Here is a 16,880-nt window from a genome sequence, read left to right on the forward strand (position 1 = left end):
ATGCTACCAGTCAACATATACCAAACGCATCTGCAAGGTGGCTATCTGGTTTGTGTGTAACTTTCCATATCCAGGGAAGGATGAGAAAAGCTTGAACTGAAGCCAAAGGGAAGAGAGAATTGGTGGGTGATATGTGAACTTGTATTACTACAGTTACAGAGACATCATAGTATTATTGCTGTGTAGAAATGGTTGAAACAAGAAGGATTTATTTTCTGGATAGGAGAAGGGGAGCATTTTCAGGAAATGATTTCTGGGCAGAAAACTGAATGTATCAGAAATGTTCGTAGGTGAGTTAGAGCACATGCTTTCCACACCTGGAGGAGTGATAGAGATGCTTAGTGATGGGGCTGGTTAGAGAAACCTCTTCATTCCTGCCTGAGGAAACAGAAGGGGATCAGCTCCTCCTTGCAACTGGCAAGTTTCAAATCTTGAACAGTGATAAGGAGCCTGGTACAAAAGCAGGTGTTCCTGAAAAACAAAAAAACTGTTTGCATGTTGATATTCTTCACAACTCCATCTCAACTCACTGCATATGGTGCAGATTTGATGGTCGGTTTTGTGTCTTCCTTCTTCCCTGTAGTTTTAGCAGGCACTTAGGATGAGCCTGTAGGGTAGTTACTTTAAGTAGAACTGTATCTTCCTTGTTTTCAGCTCAGAGTGGAAAGTCTGCCATCTTGTATGAATGCTATTGCTGCTCTAAAGAGGATTCCTCAGACAGCATGAAATGTATTAGAAGAACTTTGGTGCCACCAGGCTTCTCTAGGGAACTTTGTGTTGCACTTGTCACTCTGCTCTGTAGATGCATGATTGCTTTGTCTCCCTTCATTTTCCCTGCCTTTCAGCTTTCACTTTTATCTATTTGAGTCACAAAGACTGTGAACCCAGCAGTGCTATGGACTGGCAAGTCCTTCCTGTTGGCTGGAGCACCATGATTGTCCACTCAGTGTTACGTACAGACACACAATTTTGGTTTTGTAACCAGCACTTGTGATTTCCAGCTGGTAGGTTCATAGATAGCTTTTAGCTGTTGGGCCCATGCCAGGACACCTGTGCCATACAATGTGAACCCCTCCTAGAAAGATGCTTCTAAGGTGCCTTCACTATAAGTTAAGCCTTTAAGCCTCAATTAAGTGACTTCAATATAACTTTTCTAGCACTACACTATATTTTTCCACATTTGTTGATTAAATAGTTGCTGCCATCTACCTTTCATCACTGGATTTCTTTATTCCCTAATATTTGCTTACATAAATCTATGCACTGTTCTGTCATATGAATTATTTTATAAATTATTTTAAAGCTTAGCTATGTTCTGCATTACTTTCTCCTTTCTCAGGAGGTTCTTCTGGTTGTAGGCTGAGTTCTCATGAGTTGCTAATGCTAATTCCGACCCGAGCTTTCAGTGTTTTGATTCTTAACAAAGCCTGCACTACATGTCTAGCTAACTTGTCCAGTGACAAATTGAGATGCGAAACATAACGCAACCCAGAAACCTTTAATCTATTTAGCTGTTGCACTAACAGCCAGTAAAAGATATCCCAGGTTTGCATTTTTCTCAATTTTTACTTCTCTGCGAGGTCTCATTACTCGTACTGAATTGCAGTGTTGAGATTATAAATGGTTTTGATCCTTATATCCTTTTACACTTGTGTGAAGATGCTTATCTGTAGTATGGAAGTGGAAAAAACAAATCTTGGATGCCTTGTAAACAATGCATTTGTTGTTATATAAAGTGATTTAAAGGTGGTTTCCCAGGCATCATCTAGGGAAGATTTTTTCTCTGGGTCTCTATCACATCTGCCCAATCCATGCCTGATGCTTCTGTCCATGGGGGCAGGAGAAACCTCACTGGCACCAAATGCTGTGTGACTCCAGCGTTTGTGAGTGGGTCTGACATGGTTTCTTCACTTGCTTAGTACTAGCTCACTGGTCCAAACAAGTCGGGTTGCAAAGCAGCCTACTCTGTGCCAAGCCCAAGAGGAGCTATCAGAGACTGTAACCACATCTTCAGAGGAACACCATGAGAATTCTTCCTCTTCATGTGCATGTAGTGTGACTTCTTGTGACACTTTTATTTTGGCAGACTTTTGTAGTTTGAAAGGAAAGACTCTTTTGAGAATTCTTTTTCTTCCCTTTGTCCACCAAAAAAACAAATGGTCCTGAGAAGATAAAATACTGTTGGCTTACATCGTCTTCTAATGGAGACTTAGTAAATGATCTAGAGTGGCATAGTATTTCTTCATCCAGTTTCTAACAGTTAAATAATTAACTGCTGGATAAAAAGCATTACTGAATTCTGCCTAATGTTCTGCCTTCTGTAAGTGTGAATTTTTTATGAAGGTATGCTCTCTTGCTGCAGCCATTTTTTCTCTGGCTGATTAAGTGATAACAGGAGAATGTGAAAATGGGATAGTTATATTAATGTTAGCAATGAAAAATTGGTTTCTAAACAGCTTTAGGATAGTTAGTGAGTTTGACTACAGAGAAGTTTGTGATATTATTTGGTAAAACTTGAAAAGCTCAAGAGCCTAAACTCTGCTTTGCGCATCTAGCACTTGCCTGGAATTACTGGGTACCTAATATAACATAGGAAACTAAATCCACTATAGTCCCTTTTCAGCAGAGCTGTACTCCAAGTGTTGGAATAAAATTGAAGCTTAATCTAAAACACAGTTAATTTTCTGCATAATATTAGCTATTTTGTGTTGTTATGCTTCTGCTGCTATTCATGGTTTGTTCTTTTGGCACTGTTTTCTCTCCAGAAGGTCTTTTAAACTCTCCCAACTCCAAATGTTCTGTGAAGGGCAAGAACTCTCATATCCTGGGCTCAACACTCCCCTTGGCAATTATTCACAGAGTAACTCTTGTAATGGGGTCCTAGGTTAAAACAAAAAAAATCACTTAAACATTCATTTGCTTGAATACTTTCCAAAACACAAATGCTCATCATGAGCATCTGAGCTGAGAAGATAAATCTTTGGTTTGCTCATGAGCCATCAGCACTTCATCAGAGCCCTACTCGTGAGGGGTTTAGCTGGATGCACAGGGTACATGCTGCTGGCTGAGGGAAGACACAGCCTGACAACTGCCTTGTTCCATTTACTCATCTCACAAATATTCTTTGGTGTTAACTTGAATGACTGCAGACATAGTAGCTTGGCCCTCTGCTTGCTATTGGGAATTTACTAAGGCAAAACTCAGTTTGGTGGTGACTAAATTGCCCAGCTGATCCTGCTGAGTTGGAGGGGAAAGGCAGGGGTATTACCTCAAAGCTGACAACACTGGAGCATGAACCAAGTGTGTATAACACTTTATTGGATTCATATGGGTGCTAAATGCAATGCTTGACAAGATTAAAATACTCTATTACTGGAAGGCAGCTGCTCTTAGGGCAGCTGCAAAAAATCAGCCAATTGAATGACCAATCAAAGAGGAGTACATGGTGATTGATGGCACTTACCAGGTGATACATATCTGTCATTGTGTACCATTGGTCTTCCTGTCTTAGTGAAATGAGAACTACTGGCGTCACTGTATCATTGCCAGCCATTTTTAGAAAATCTTACTGTATATGCACATATGTTCAAAACCAGTATGCACATCATCTGCATCTGGTGTGCTGCTCTTCTATTTTTTTCTTTTATAGGAAGAAGTATGAACTTCCCAGAAAAGTAAAATGAGCTCTGGAATAGGGCAAATTAACATCAGTCTTTCAATCAGTGCATGTTGTTCACTTCTGGATAATGTTATCTCTGTTTTTTAATACCAAGTCATTAATAAGTGCTGAAGTTTTCTTGACTGTCTTAGCTTTACTTGGTGCATACTGTTTCTAGACTGCAAACAAATAGCATCCAAAGAACACTTCTACATGCACGTAATTGACCTTTGTCTGGTGTGAATTAAAACTGGTGACTGAGCTATTGAAATACTACAGATTATAGAAATCACATGAATCTGTTGAGTAATAGCTTTGACTTTTATGCCCATAAGAGGGCAGCAACAATTATATTTCTGCACAAATATTAACATTTTTTGCATGAGTACATATAAAACTGTACAATAGAAGGTTGCAATAATTGTGTGCTTTAACAAAATTTCTTAACCTTAGAAACTTTGGACAAGAGAAAAGGCAAGTTGTGTCTGAATGCATTTCTACCTCTAGCATGGCATTCACAGATACTTATTCCTTAACATAATAAGCAATGTTTCTTGCACAATATACCTGATATATATTCAGATGTACTAAAGGAAAAAGGATTGATTGGTAACCCAGGCAACACTAAGCCATTATTAAAATAAAAGAAAAAGAGGTGGGGGGAGAAACAATGAAAATGTCTGGTTCAAGGTAGACAGAAACATTATCTGCTTTCAGAACAGAAATTAGAGAGCAGATAACCTTTTCAAATGAAATTATGTTCCATGGTCTGGTATATAGCACCCAAGTTGACTCACAAAGGATTTTGAAAAAACCCATCTATCTGGCAAATGTTTGCCAAATGCCTGGAGAGGCATGATAGAATATGATGACTGTTGTTGCTGCTTTCACAGCAGGAGCTCAGTATTGACCAAAATCCATGGCAGCTCTGAGCTAGAAATGGCTCTGTGGCAGTGCAGCTAGTTGGTACTTTGCTGGTAGTCTCTTTGCCCTTGACATGTAATTCAGTTTTAACTCTGCTTTTGGTGTTCTTTCCTCCACCTCTCTCTCTCCTCCCACCATTTAATGGACAGAATGGAGGAGCAGTGGCAAGAAGGCTGCAGGAATTCAGGGAGAGCTCCTTTGGCTCGCCCTCCTGCAGAGGACATTAGTGTTTATGAAACTGTTTAAGTACTACAGCCTGTTCATAGCTTTCATTGAGGACTGTGTCTTTGAGAAATCCAAACCACAGCTTTTTATTATTTGAAGAACTGCAGAAAAGTGTTTAAAGCACAGTTATACTCGGAAAATGTTATTCTACCAGCGTATATAGTCCTTTATTAGATCTCTCTTTGAAAGTGAATATGCTGCTTACGAAGGACACACAGAACATGCATCATTTTTTAAAGCATCTGCTCCTGTAGCAGGGATTCCCCTGTATGTTAAGTAATTTTTCTTTAGGAGGTAGAAAGATTTTAAGGTTTACCATGGCACAGAAAGCACATCCTTTCCTTTGCTAGTGTGGTCATTTTTCAGGTGCTGCTGCTTGGGATGGATCTGTGTGCTCACGGCTGCCTTCCACATCTGCTTCATAAAAAAACTGTTTACCTCATGTGCAATGGCTAGAACCCAACAGGCAGGCTACAATGTGCAAGCTTTCATGATTAAACATGATCAGATCAGTAGAAATGCATGGTGAGGGTGGGAACTAAAGTTTAAATTGTTTCTTATTTACCAGTGCTTTAAAAAATGCTCCAAATCCATGTGCTATGTTGCACTGGGGACCCAACTTCTCCAGAGGCCAAGGCTGAAAAACCAGCTCCTTGAATTGCTGCCTAAATCTGAATGAACTGGTTTTGTTCTCATGCCTTACAGAACTTCTTGTTAGTTAGTTTGTTTGTTTGTTTGTTTTGTAATTCCACTTTTCCTTATTTTTTTTCTTCTATTCTGCAATTGTCCCTTCTTTCTTGCTGCCTCATATGCCCCTTTCTTACACGGCCCATTTGTCTCAGCCTTTAATATCAGAGAGGGGCTGTGTATTGTTTGGGTATATTTGAGCATAGAGACACCATTCATACAGATTCATATACAGTGATAGGCATCATGGGAGGGAGTTTGGAACTAGATGATCTTAAAGTCCTTTCCAACCCTAACCATTCTATGATCCTATCTAAAGAGACTGCATTAATTGTCTTATGTAAGAGCTGCTTCTAAGTGCATTGCACTTGATCCCCAGCTTTTGTTGCTCACCCTTGCCTTCCCTTTCAGTGCCAATGTTACTGTTAGTGACATTCATGCATTTGAGATGAACTGAAAACTTAACAAACCTTCTGTTTTATTTTAAGACTTTGCCCCACACCACCTTCATTTGTAGCAGTGTAGAGTTTCTTTAGTCTGGCAGGTTCTGTTGAGCATGCCATGTGTGTGCTGATAGAGCTAGTGAAGTAACTCGGGCTTCATCCTCCTTTCTCTTTCTTGTACGGGATATGGTGTAAGCTCATTAGACTTGCCTTGGCATGCCCAGGTCTGGATGGATGCCAGTACTTAATCCTCCTTCAGCTTCAGCAGGGACTCTGTGACTTCTGCTACTTAAATTCCAGCCATTGAAGCTGGAACTTGGAACTGATCTCCCTGCCAGGTCTGCAGTGATGGGGTTTCCCCGGAGCATCCTTAACCCTTTTCCTCATTAACTTTCACATTTGTGAGATAGGCTGCTAAGCTCTATAGCACTTTGTGTGTGTTTCGTTCTTATCTTTGTGTCTCCTCCAAAATTATTTGCTTTCCGGTAGCAAGCAGTACTCCTCAAATTCCTGTAACTCTGTTGCATAGTTTTGCCTCTTGTCTGACTTGGAAAGCTGTTAAGAAAAACAAGACGGAGCAAGCTTATATGCACCAGCTACTGTCAGAAATGAATTTATCTTGGTTTTGTTTTAATTCTTGCTTAGAGAATTTCCAGAGTTGCTAATCCTTCAGTGCAGTTTGTAGTTACTACAGATGATGAGGCAGAAGCATGACATGCCCTCTGGGTAACTTGGCAAGAAGCAGTATCCCATGGCTTCTGCATTCTACGTGAACCTGTGAAGCTGTCCTTCAGTCCAGCATGGTGCAAACAGCTTATGGAGCACTTCCTCAAATCCAGTCTTACATGGAACTTAACTTAAAAAACCTACTGCTGGTGTTGCTCTAATAAAATGAAATAAAATGCCCTTTCCTCATGTCCTACATGTATTCTTTTGCTTCCATCCGAAATGAAAACAGAAATGTGAAAAGCAATTCAGTTCATCTATATTTTTCTTTATAAAGTGCTGGAATGCATATAAAAATCACTGCAGAACACTTTTTGCCAGTAACTAAATTTCTGAATAAAATTGGATATCTGTTGCATTACCTGTTAACCTGCAAAAATTCCACTTGAGGGGAGAAGGCAACAAAATCTTATCTGTTATAGGAAGAGCTATTTGCTCTTGTAGTTACATTTCTAACTTCTCATCACAAATATTTTTGCCTCTCAAAGTTTTAATACAACCAGTATTAAAATATAATATTACAGCTATTAGTGCTATTTACAGCTAGAGAAGTACTTTCCCTTGTCTCACAAAACTTTGCTCAGATATGAGCAAGGTGTGCACTCATGGCTTCCCTTCTAGCAGCTGCATGCTCTGCAGTGCCTGTATTTAGCTCCAAGCGGGTTCTGAAGTAGATGTCGATGCTTGTGCTAAACCATGAGCCTAAATTTCAGAGTTTTTCTCCATTGTGCATACACAGCAATAGGACTATGTGGTCATATCACTGAAAGCTGGGAGAATAAAACTCCTTAACACCAACGTATCATTAAGAAGCAGGCACTTTTTTATTGCAGCACTGGGTGCTAGGTGAAATTTCCACAAATCAAGCATACCCAATGCTGATTTCATTGTTGTATTTATTCACAAAAATTACAAGGTAGTACACTCCCAGTTACAATGATTGGTTAGTGATTTTAGTGTCTGCAGAGTCATTCTCTTCTGCAGCTACGCTTGTGTGGGGGCAGGATCCTCACTTGGGTGAGGGTCTTCTTGGTCTGTGGGTGTGTTTTTTAGTATTATAATGAAGGCAGCTTACTTCAGGGCACCTTAAAATTAAGTTTTGTTGCCAAGTTGAGCGGCTAGGTTTCTACCTTGCCAGGTTGTCACATAACTCATCCTATACAGAGTAGACCCTAGGTGCTTTGGTTATGCTCTAAAGAGTAAGGACTAAGGCTAGCATGTCACAGACAACACGGACTTCAAGCTATACAGCTTCTAATTTCTAAGTTAACACAGAACCTCATGCTAACATAGAGGCTTACTTCTTGAATCAAGATCTTTCTATAGATAACTGCTTCGTGATCAAACATAGCATAAAGATTTAATAAAACTAAAAATAATGTGCAACAGTCACATTCTGTGTATTCTGATGCTTCCTGTCCCATTCAGCACGTGAGGCAGGGTAGATGAAATAAAACCAACCATTCATTGTACTAATGATCTGTACTGTGACTGTACCCTGAAAGGAAAGCTGTCATTGAGAAGACACCTGGTCTGTTGTGTCCCACAGAATCTGAGCGGTTTTGGTAGTTAAGTTTGCTGGAATAATGACTTATGTTTATCAAAATCATTTACCAAATAAGAGAGGGTAAGGGCATTATTCTCTGATTTCTCTTTGTGTTATTTTACACCACTCATAGAAAGAAAAGAACTGCTGCTTAAATGTAAAAATTATTTTTCTTCCAGTATATTATAAACAGCACTTTTTGGGAAATCTTAACTATAGACCCAGCTCATAACTCTTCTGGAAAGATGCATGTTATACTTTTACAGACTAAAGATAGATTCAGTGCTACTGTGAATGCAGCAAATATTACTAATTCTCCTTATCTGTATATGATTTGTTCATGTATCATTGCAGTGATAGATTAACAATGTGCTGGAAATCATCAAAAGCAGGCTTGATATTCAAGTGATTAAGACCTTTTGCAGATATTTTGCATTTTCTATTTTCCTTAAGAAAAGCATTTTGATACGAAAGTGATGTATGTAAATATTTCCAAATTAGTGATACAGGGTTTAATGGCTCTGCTGTTGTTTTTAATTTACATGCAGTTTCTCAAGAACAATGAATGCATTTGATGGTGTTATGGTGTATTCAGTCTTGATTCTTCTGATATTCTTTTATTATTTTCATGGTTTGGCTTTTAGTGTCTGCCTTCAGAAATTGTGACACAATGCAATATATTTGTTTTGGTTCCTTCCACCCTGCTTCCACGGGCCCTTTTGCTGGCAGTGACAGCATCAGCCAGACAGATTGTTTCACATCTGCCCTCTGGGTCTGGCCATCACTTTTCTGTGGATGATTCTAGCTTGAGAGCTGTATGTTACATTGATGCTTAGTGTAACTCTGCTGGGGTTTTAGGTGTAATCCCCTGGACTAGAAAGACAGGTAAGAGGAGTTCTATCTCTCTTCCTCACCCCTCTGACTTTCCGTTGTTATTTCCCACTCCCTACCAGGCTAGGTGTGGCCCTCTTCTTCCTATATCCCAAACAGCAGAAGACCAAAAGGAGGAACAGGTATGGCCTTGATCTCCCATGAGCACATCTGTGCTTTCCCCACTCCAGCCTCCCAAAAAAGTGCTGTTGCTGTGCCTGGATCATCAGCAATGTCGCAATCTGCTGTTTTTACTGAGTCAGAAATGGCCTGTAGAAGACTGTCAGCAGCTGATTCAAAACCATGGGGGATTGCTGTGGGGTTTATTGCTTCCTTTTGCTATGCAGAAGCTCTCAGTGCCAAAGACTCCACAGACTCCTCACCAGTCTCATGCAAAGCATCCATGGGTGTTGCGTATTTCTGTTAGCATTGGGCAGCAAGTGGTGAATTAAAAGATTCATCTGCCAAGAAGAAAAAAAAATATATATATATATATATATTTTTTCCCCTTTTCCCATTGCTTTGTGGCTGGTGAGGAAGGAAGATATGGCAGGTGCTAAAGCCATTACTGCTGCCCTGGGGACTCTTGTCCTACTTCTGTTACTGCCCTTACGGTCTCTCTTGCTGTTGGCTTGATCCGGCTGCTTGCATAGCAGTCTTGTGTTTGCTAGGATATTGCCTAACACATTTGGTGGAGAGCTGACAGTATTTTGGAACGGACTAGAAAGCAAGAAGGGTAATAGCCTTCTCCTCTTGTTTCTCTTTAGCGTTTTTGTTTTCTTCTCCCACAACCCTCCCCACCCCACCCCCTGCCTTTTCCCCCATATGTCTCCCCTGGTTGTTTTTGTTGTCACAAGGCTGTCTCACACTGTCCCCAGCCAAATTCATGTTCTCTAAAGATTTATTCCTCCAGACACCATAATGCAACTGAGAAAGGCTTCCTTATAATTTTGCTTTCTGTCTGAACTAATTTCTAAATATCAATATTAATGGTGATGCTAATTCAATAGATTAAATTCAGCATTTTCACTCCCTTTTCAATGCATGTTTCTGAAATGTTCCCCAGTATTCTAATCAAATGTCTCCTTTCCTTCCCTTCCGTTTTTCCTCTCTGTTTAGGTTAATGGTTAAATATCCGAATTCCTTCCTATCAGAGTATCTCCAGCCAAGTAAGAAGACTTTTTTTTTTTTTTCCTTAAGAACAGCTGTCCAATTATTTTAGCTGGTGATAGCTATAATTATATTCTCTGGTCACAGTTACAAGCCAGTGTAATTAGATTTCCAGTTTCATGGTATAAGTTCATCACCATAGAAATGAGGAAAGACTTTTGTGTAGGATGTTGGGACATTGATTACAGTGGTATTTTATTAAGTATTTAAATGTGGTAATTCCCGTCCTGTTGTTATAGCTGGTGCACATATTTATCTTACAGAGTCAGATGCTATACATGTTTGTGTTGGCATATTCTCCAGCACTTTTCTGGAACCTGTTTAATTGCTAGTGATAATTTTGCACTGGGATTTTGAGCTTTACATGAATTGATGTCTTTCTAACATCATCTTCCACAGGAAATTAGCTCTGATTAGTAGCTGATTTAAGTCCACAGAAGAAGAAGAAAAAAATAATCTGTATGGCTGGGGTGGAGGGGTGGAAAATGACAGGAACTGACGTTTCCTTTGTACTGTACATGCATAGCTTTCCCCCTGTGCAAAGTAAGTCTGGACTTGACAGAGCCTTGTAGGCATCAAGAGCATAATGCAGAATTAAATCAAACCTTCCAATAATCCGGTGGTTCTGGGATTGGTATGGATTTGAATATCAAAACTCCAGTGATATCCAGATGAAAGATTCAGCCCTTTCTGTCTATGGACAGCAATCAAGTAAAGTTTTTTAAAATCAAAAAGACACTTTGTAAAGACACTTAATTTTTCTATAGCTGTGTTCTGAATGTGCCATTGCACAGCTCAGCATTTGCTTCCTTTCCAGTACTCTGCTAACTTAACCTGTAACATCACTTTAAATATCAGGGAAATGTGCCTTATCCTACTCCAATGAAAAGAGACAAAATATCTCTGAGCCTTCTGACTTAAAAGCAAGGCAACCTGAGAAGAGGTAGTATATTTACAGTGTATAGTTCATTTGCATGTTTGTTCATGTTTTAGTGAGTGAAGTTCTTAGACTCTTAAGAGAGTGTAAATGAGCCATAAGAAAGATAAGAGCTCTGTTTCTCTAGTGAGATGAAATTCCACTTTTTTTTTGCATTGATTCTACCAAAATAATAGTCCTCTGTGTTGCTATGTGATGGCAAAATGAGGAACCTGGAGCCCTGTCTTCAGAGCTGCTCCAGGCAAGGGAGTCTGGGGTTTTCTTCCTGTTGCAATGATGTAGTTTCTTATCTATTCCTAGTACAAATCTTCAGAGCTTTAGCATGCTGATGGTGGTGAAGTTAATGATTAATGACAAATTGTATACATGCAGGATTTGTAAAGCCCTGGACTGGTAATTTTATGAATACATTGTGGTCTCTTAACACAAATGTACTTTCCACTGAAAAGTAAAATCCCTTTGGGCTGAATTGTAATCTGTATCACCCATAGGAAATAAAAACTGTAACAAAACTGGCATTATGAGAGTCCCTGAGAATCTGTGCTTGCATATTTGGGTCTGCCTCAGCATTACTTTCTGGCTTTATGAACTGGTAGGTGCCAAGGTGTAGGGACAATGGCAGTGTTCCTCCTTTCCCTTGCTCCAAACTACCCTCTCCAGCTTTGCTTTAGTGGGGTGCAGGGAGTGAGTGCAGGATCTGTGAATAAAAGCTGTTGTCTGGTTAGCAAGGGTACAGGGAAAGAGGTCCTAAATTTGTTTTAGCAGATCCGCTCTTCAGCTGATGAGTTATGTGTGCACCTGTAGTCTCTAGTGGATAAATGGAAACGTCAATCCTCATCTTCCCTCCTGATGTTTGCGATGTGACATGACTGGAGATCTGTTCCCATAGACATTGCTCACAGAAAGGGCACCTTGAGGGAATTCATCCTGTGAACAGAAATGAGCCCGAGTGATGAAACTCCTCTTAAGAGAGGTGTAAATAACCTGCTTGCTTATACAGGGCTGCCATTGTCCTTGTTCTCTGTCATCATATCCCTGACCGTTTTCTTTTGCAGTATGAGTAGCTTTGCCAATGTATTAAATGCACCACAATTTGATTTCACTTAAGACTAGTCTGAAATTGGAAGTGTTACTGATGTTATTAACTGAGGGCAAAATGAAGCCTTCAACAAAGCTCTGAAATTTACAGGATAAAAGAATGGAATTAGTTCCTCCCTTTCTAGGGAGCACAGAGCTCTGCAGCATTATAAGCAACTACAAAAATTAGCTTAATTAGAAAATGGCATTTTAATTCAAGAGTTTCAATGGTCTGCAAAACTCAGCAACAATACTGAGTTCACCCCTATGTGCTGAGGGAGTCATTTTATCCTCAAGGGTCTAAATTTTGCATGAAACCGAAGAAGTGCACGAGTCGTGACATACCAAGGAAAGTGAATTTATGCCAAATTCTTGGAAAAAATACCTTATGCTTTTTAAACATTTCCTAGAAAATATTTTTACTGTACTTTATTATTAATTGTGGAAAGGGAAAGGTCTTAAGTTTCTGGATGGTCACACGCAAAGAGTTGTGATCAATGGCTCAATGTCCAGCTGGAGACCAGTGTAACAAGTGGTGTCCCTCAGGGATCGGTGTTGGGACCGGTCTTGTTCAACATCTTCGTCGCTGACATGGACAGTGGGATTGAGTGCGCCCTCAGCAAGTTTGCCGATGACACCAAGCTGTGTGGTCCAGTTTATATGCTGGAGGGAAGGGATGCCATCCAGAGGGACCTTGACATGCTTGTGAGGTGGGCTGATGCCAACCTTATGAAGTTTAACCATGCCAAGTGCAAGGTCCTACACCTGGGTTGGAGCAATCCCAGGCACAACTACAGGTTGGGCAGAGAAGAGATTCAGAGCAGCCCTGCAGAGAAGGACTTGGGGGTGTTGGTTGATGAGGAAATGAACATGAGCTGGCTGCAGTGAGCGCTCGCAGCCCAGAAAGCCAACTGTATCCTGGGCCGCATCAAAAGGAGCGTGACCAGCAGGTCACAGGAGGTGATCCTGCCCCTCTACTCTGCTCTCGTGATACCTCACTTGGAGTACTGTGTGCAGTTCTGGTGTCCTGAACATAAAAAGGACATGGAACTGCTGGAACAAGTCCAGATGAGGGCCATGAGGATGCTCAGGGGACTGGAGCACTTCCCATATGAAGACAGGCTGAGGAAGTTGGGGCTGTTCAACCTGGAGAAGAGAAGGCTGTGTGGGGACCTCATAGCAGCCTTTTAGTATCTGAAGGGGGCTATAAGGATACTGGGGAGTGACTCTTCATTAGGGACTGTAGTGATAGGACAAAGGGTAACAGGTTCAGACTTAAACAGGGGAAGTTTAGATTGGCTATAAGGAAGAAGTTCTTTCCTGTTAGGGTGGTGAGGCACTGGAATGGGTTGCCCGGGAAAGTTGTGAATGTTCCGTCCCTGGTGGCATCCAAAGCCAGGTTGAACAGAGCCTTGTGTGACATGGTTTAGTGTGACGTGTCCCTGCCCATGGCATTGAGGTTGAAACTTGATGATCTTAAGGTCATTTTCAACCCTAACTATTCTATGATTCTCGGCTGCAGACCTGTGACTAGGAGATATCCAGAAAAGCACTCTCATTAAAACACGGTGGTGTGGAAGAATAAGCAAAAGGATTGTTCCATTGCAGCAAGACCAGATCAGTTTTGGAGGTAATACTCAGTATTTTGTCCTGATTAAATATATTATTCTTCCTAATGTCATTTAATATAAAAATACTAATCTGGAGCCAGTCCTATTTTAAGTAAATTGAACTGCAGAGAAAAAGTGAAGCAAAATTTTATGTAATCATTTTATCAAATATAAAAGGTATAAAAAAAGTACTTCTTCCCTTACAGGTAGAGTTACCATCAAGCAATATAACTCTTTGAGAACCTGCTTTTGATTGATACAAGACACTTGTAATTTAACATTCTGGTGCAGCAGAATTTAACAGCATAATAGATTGTAAAGAACAGATTGTTGTTCAGTTTGGCAGTTCTGAAAAACAGAAGAAACATTTCAGGAATGAACATTTTAAGTGCATTGAAAAGTCTTTGTTTCAGGTCTATCAGCACCTCTTTTGATCTGACGTGAAATTTTGGATTCTGATTTTTCTCTAGAGTACTTTTTGTTTATAAAAGTGAGATGTTTGATGTGAAGCAACTTATTTTTGACTGCCCTTTTTTTTTTTTTTTTTTTAATATGGATGATTGAACAGAATTCTTGAGATGTTCAGCTTGCCCTGTTAAAATGTATTCTCTGCTCGCTTCTGTAAAGGAAAAAACATAGTCACAGTGTTATGGTTCTGCTTCATAGAAAGTGTTCATAGAGGACTAAGTTCTTCTGTGCTGGCTATATTAAAACCAAAATCAAACAACACACCACCTCAAGCCCCAAGCAAACAAAAACCAACCAACCAACCAAAAAATAAAGCCCCAAGCCCCAACAAACCCAAACAAACTCTTTCACACCTCGCCCTCCAGTCTTCTTGTTAAATGTCTGGCCTATAGGAAGGCAGTATCATAGTGAGATAAGATGGAAAAAGATGACTCCTGAAAACATGAAAGATGCTAAGAATGCCAGAGGGAAATTCTCTTACTAGGGCAGCAGTTGCTGATGTTAGGTTTCGAGCTCCACTCCACAATGTTTAGGACCTGGGGAGTTTGGGGTTTACTCCTAGAATGATTTGGGATAGCAGCCTTTTATCAGTGAGTGGAACACTGTGTATGTGCACAAACCAGCTTATTTATAGAGTTTCATTTTCAGTTGTGCTTTGGGGCAAAAACTTACTTTTCTTGGCTTAAAAACCATTTACTTATGGATTTCCTGATTCTGAGCTAGACTGCTTAGGTTGACTGTTCCAGAGCTAGGAGTGCCTTGTAGAAAATGTACTTTAGCGCTAGAAGGGCACACAATATAATACCAGTAACCTTTATTCACCGAAGTATCTATAACCTTTGGAAACATTTTTCTACAGCTTGTAAGACACACAATGCATTCCTACATGGCATGGTGAGAAGGACATGATGACAGCTACTTTGTGTGACTTGCCTGTTTTGCTCATGCCTTACCACTTGTGACTTATTAAGAGATGGTGAGTCATCCTGTTCCACATGACCATTAATTACATCTTTGGAGCGCTGCACTCTGTTACATGAGCCAGCTTAAATATGAACAGCTGTATGACTTTCCTAGAACCTACCATAGAAGCAAAAATAATCAGATTTAAACACAACAGAAGTACTGATAAAAAAGTGTGGAATTTGGTTGAAACTTCACTAATTCCAAGTGTTCTTAATTTCACTTGATGTATCCATCTTGATAAACTGGAATCTCAGCTGTAGCTTTCACTATGTCTCTCCATATCACTCTCTCTCTTTGAGGACTTCTGGCAGGAGGGAAAGTCAGCGCTCAGCATGTCTGCTCAACAGAGGAGTAGGAGAAACTGGTGGGTTTGTGATAGTCTTGTCTCAAAAGGATGCTCATGTTTATTTCTTTTCTCCTCTTCAGTTTATTTATCCCTGTTAAAAATAAATCATTTTTGCTAACATACTTTCAAATAGGTGAATTAGAACCATGTGTTTATTCCTCAGTACTCAATGTTGAATGGAAAATAATAAAATTCTTCTGAGTGACTAGTGTTACCACTAGTAATAATTTCCTTAAAGGGTTTGTGATTTTAAGGGAAGCTAGGATTGAGGGAGATGGAGGATCTTTTACTGGGATTCTAGGGGCAATCATGCACAATTTGAGTATAATTATTACAGATGCTTAAAATATATCTCCTGTAAAATTGAGAGCAGATACAAGAAAATGAAGTTCAGTGCTGCTATTGCATTTTCCATTTGGTTGAAACTTTGCTGCGTGCATTACTCCTGTGGGAGTACTCTAAATGGTGTGGAATTTTCATTTCATTTGTTATGATAGACAGTTCCTCAGATACTTCTCAGTCTACAACATCTTTTGTTTTGCCAGTTGGAGCTACTGCAATGCTAGAAATAGTGTGTTTCATTTGAACCGCACAATAGGAAAAATCATACTTGAGGTCAGAATCACTACTGATGAAATGATTCTTCTCTCAAACCCCATTGTGAATAGTGAATCTTCTTTCTCCTGCAGGGTTTAAAAAAAGAAAAAGGCTCAAAAACCTTTGTGCCCTGAAAGGTGAGAAATCCCCCTACTTGGCTGCCGCAGTGATGGCTCCAATTGCAAAGATCACTCTGGCTTAGCAGGATAAGCATGTCTGTCCTCGGCCAGCTACTAGTAAAATCATCAAATTGTATGATTGCAGACAGGTTTTAAATTTCAATTTTTAAGTTAAATGAGTATCTTGTCATATTTGGAAGAGCATTTATTACCTTCATTCTTCTGAAGTGGTGCATGTCCTCTGTAAAATGGATTCCTTCTTTAACTGCCTTTGTGTGCTGTAATAGCTCAGATGGAGAGGCATTGTACAGATGCTGTACCATTGCATGAACAAAGCACTTTCTGGATACAATATTATCATTCTGTATTAATGTAAAAGTTCTTAAAAATTCAACGGGAAATCTCCATAAAAGGTTACTTTGTAACCATCCTTTCAACTGAGCAGAGGATTTTATCTCTTCTGTGGAATGGCTCCAAAGATTGCGGAAAATGAACGACTATTGAATAAAAC

At 39.9% G+C, this 16,880-nt stretch overlaps 1 long non-coding RNA gene across 4 annotated transcripts in view; it reads left to right on the plus strand.

The window, feature by feature from the left end:
• Positions 1-15,698, plus strand: part of LOC136009240 (uncharacterized) — a 61,157-nt gene extending 45,459 nt beyond the window's left edge. For 3 of the 4 annotated variants that reach the window (XR_010610421.1, XR_010610420.1, XR_010610422.1), the window contains exons 4-7: positions 9,163-9,222; positions 10,199-10,248; positions 13,786-13,893; positions 15,201-15,698. This is a non-coding gene — a long non-coding RNA (uncharacterized LOC136009240). Of the gene's footprint in view, positions 1-9,162; positions 9,223-10,198; positions 10,249-13,785; positions 13,894-14,079; positions 14,410-15,200 lie in introns of those variants that run through there. The other variant, XR_010610423.1, reaches the window with a different exon arrangement.
• Positions 15,699-16,880: the final 1,182 nt, after the last annotated feature.

This window comes from Lathamus discolor, chromosome 2 (assembly GCF_037157495.1).
Source record: "Lathamus discolor isolate bLatDis1 chromosome 2, bLatDis1.hap1, whole genome shotgun sequence".
Taxonomy (NCBI): domain Eukaryota; kingdom Metazoa; phylum Chordata; class Aves; order Psittaciformes; family Psittacidae; genus Lathamus; species Lathamus discolor.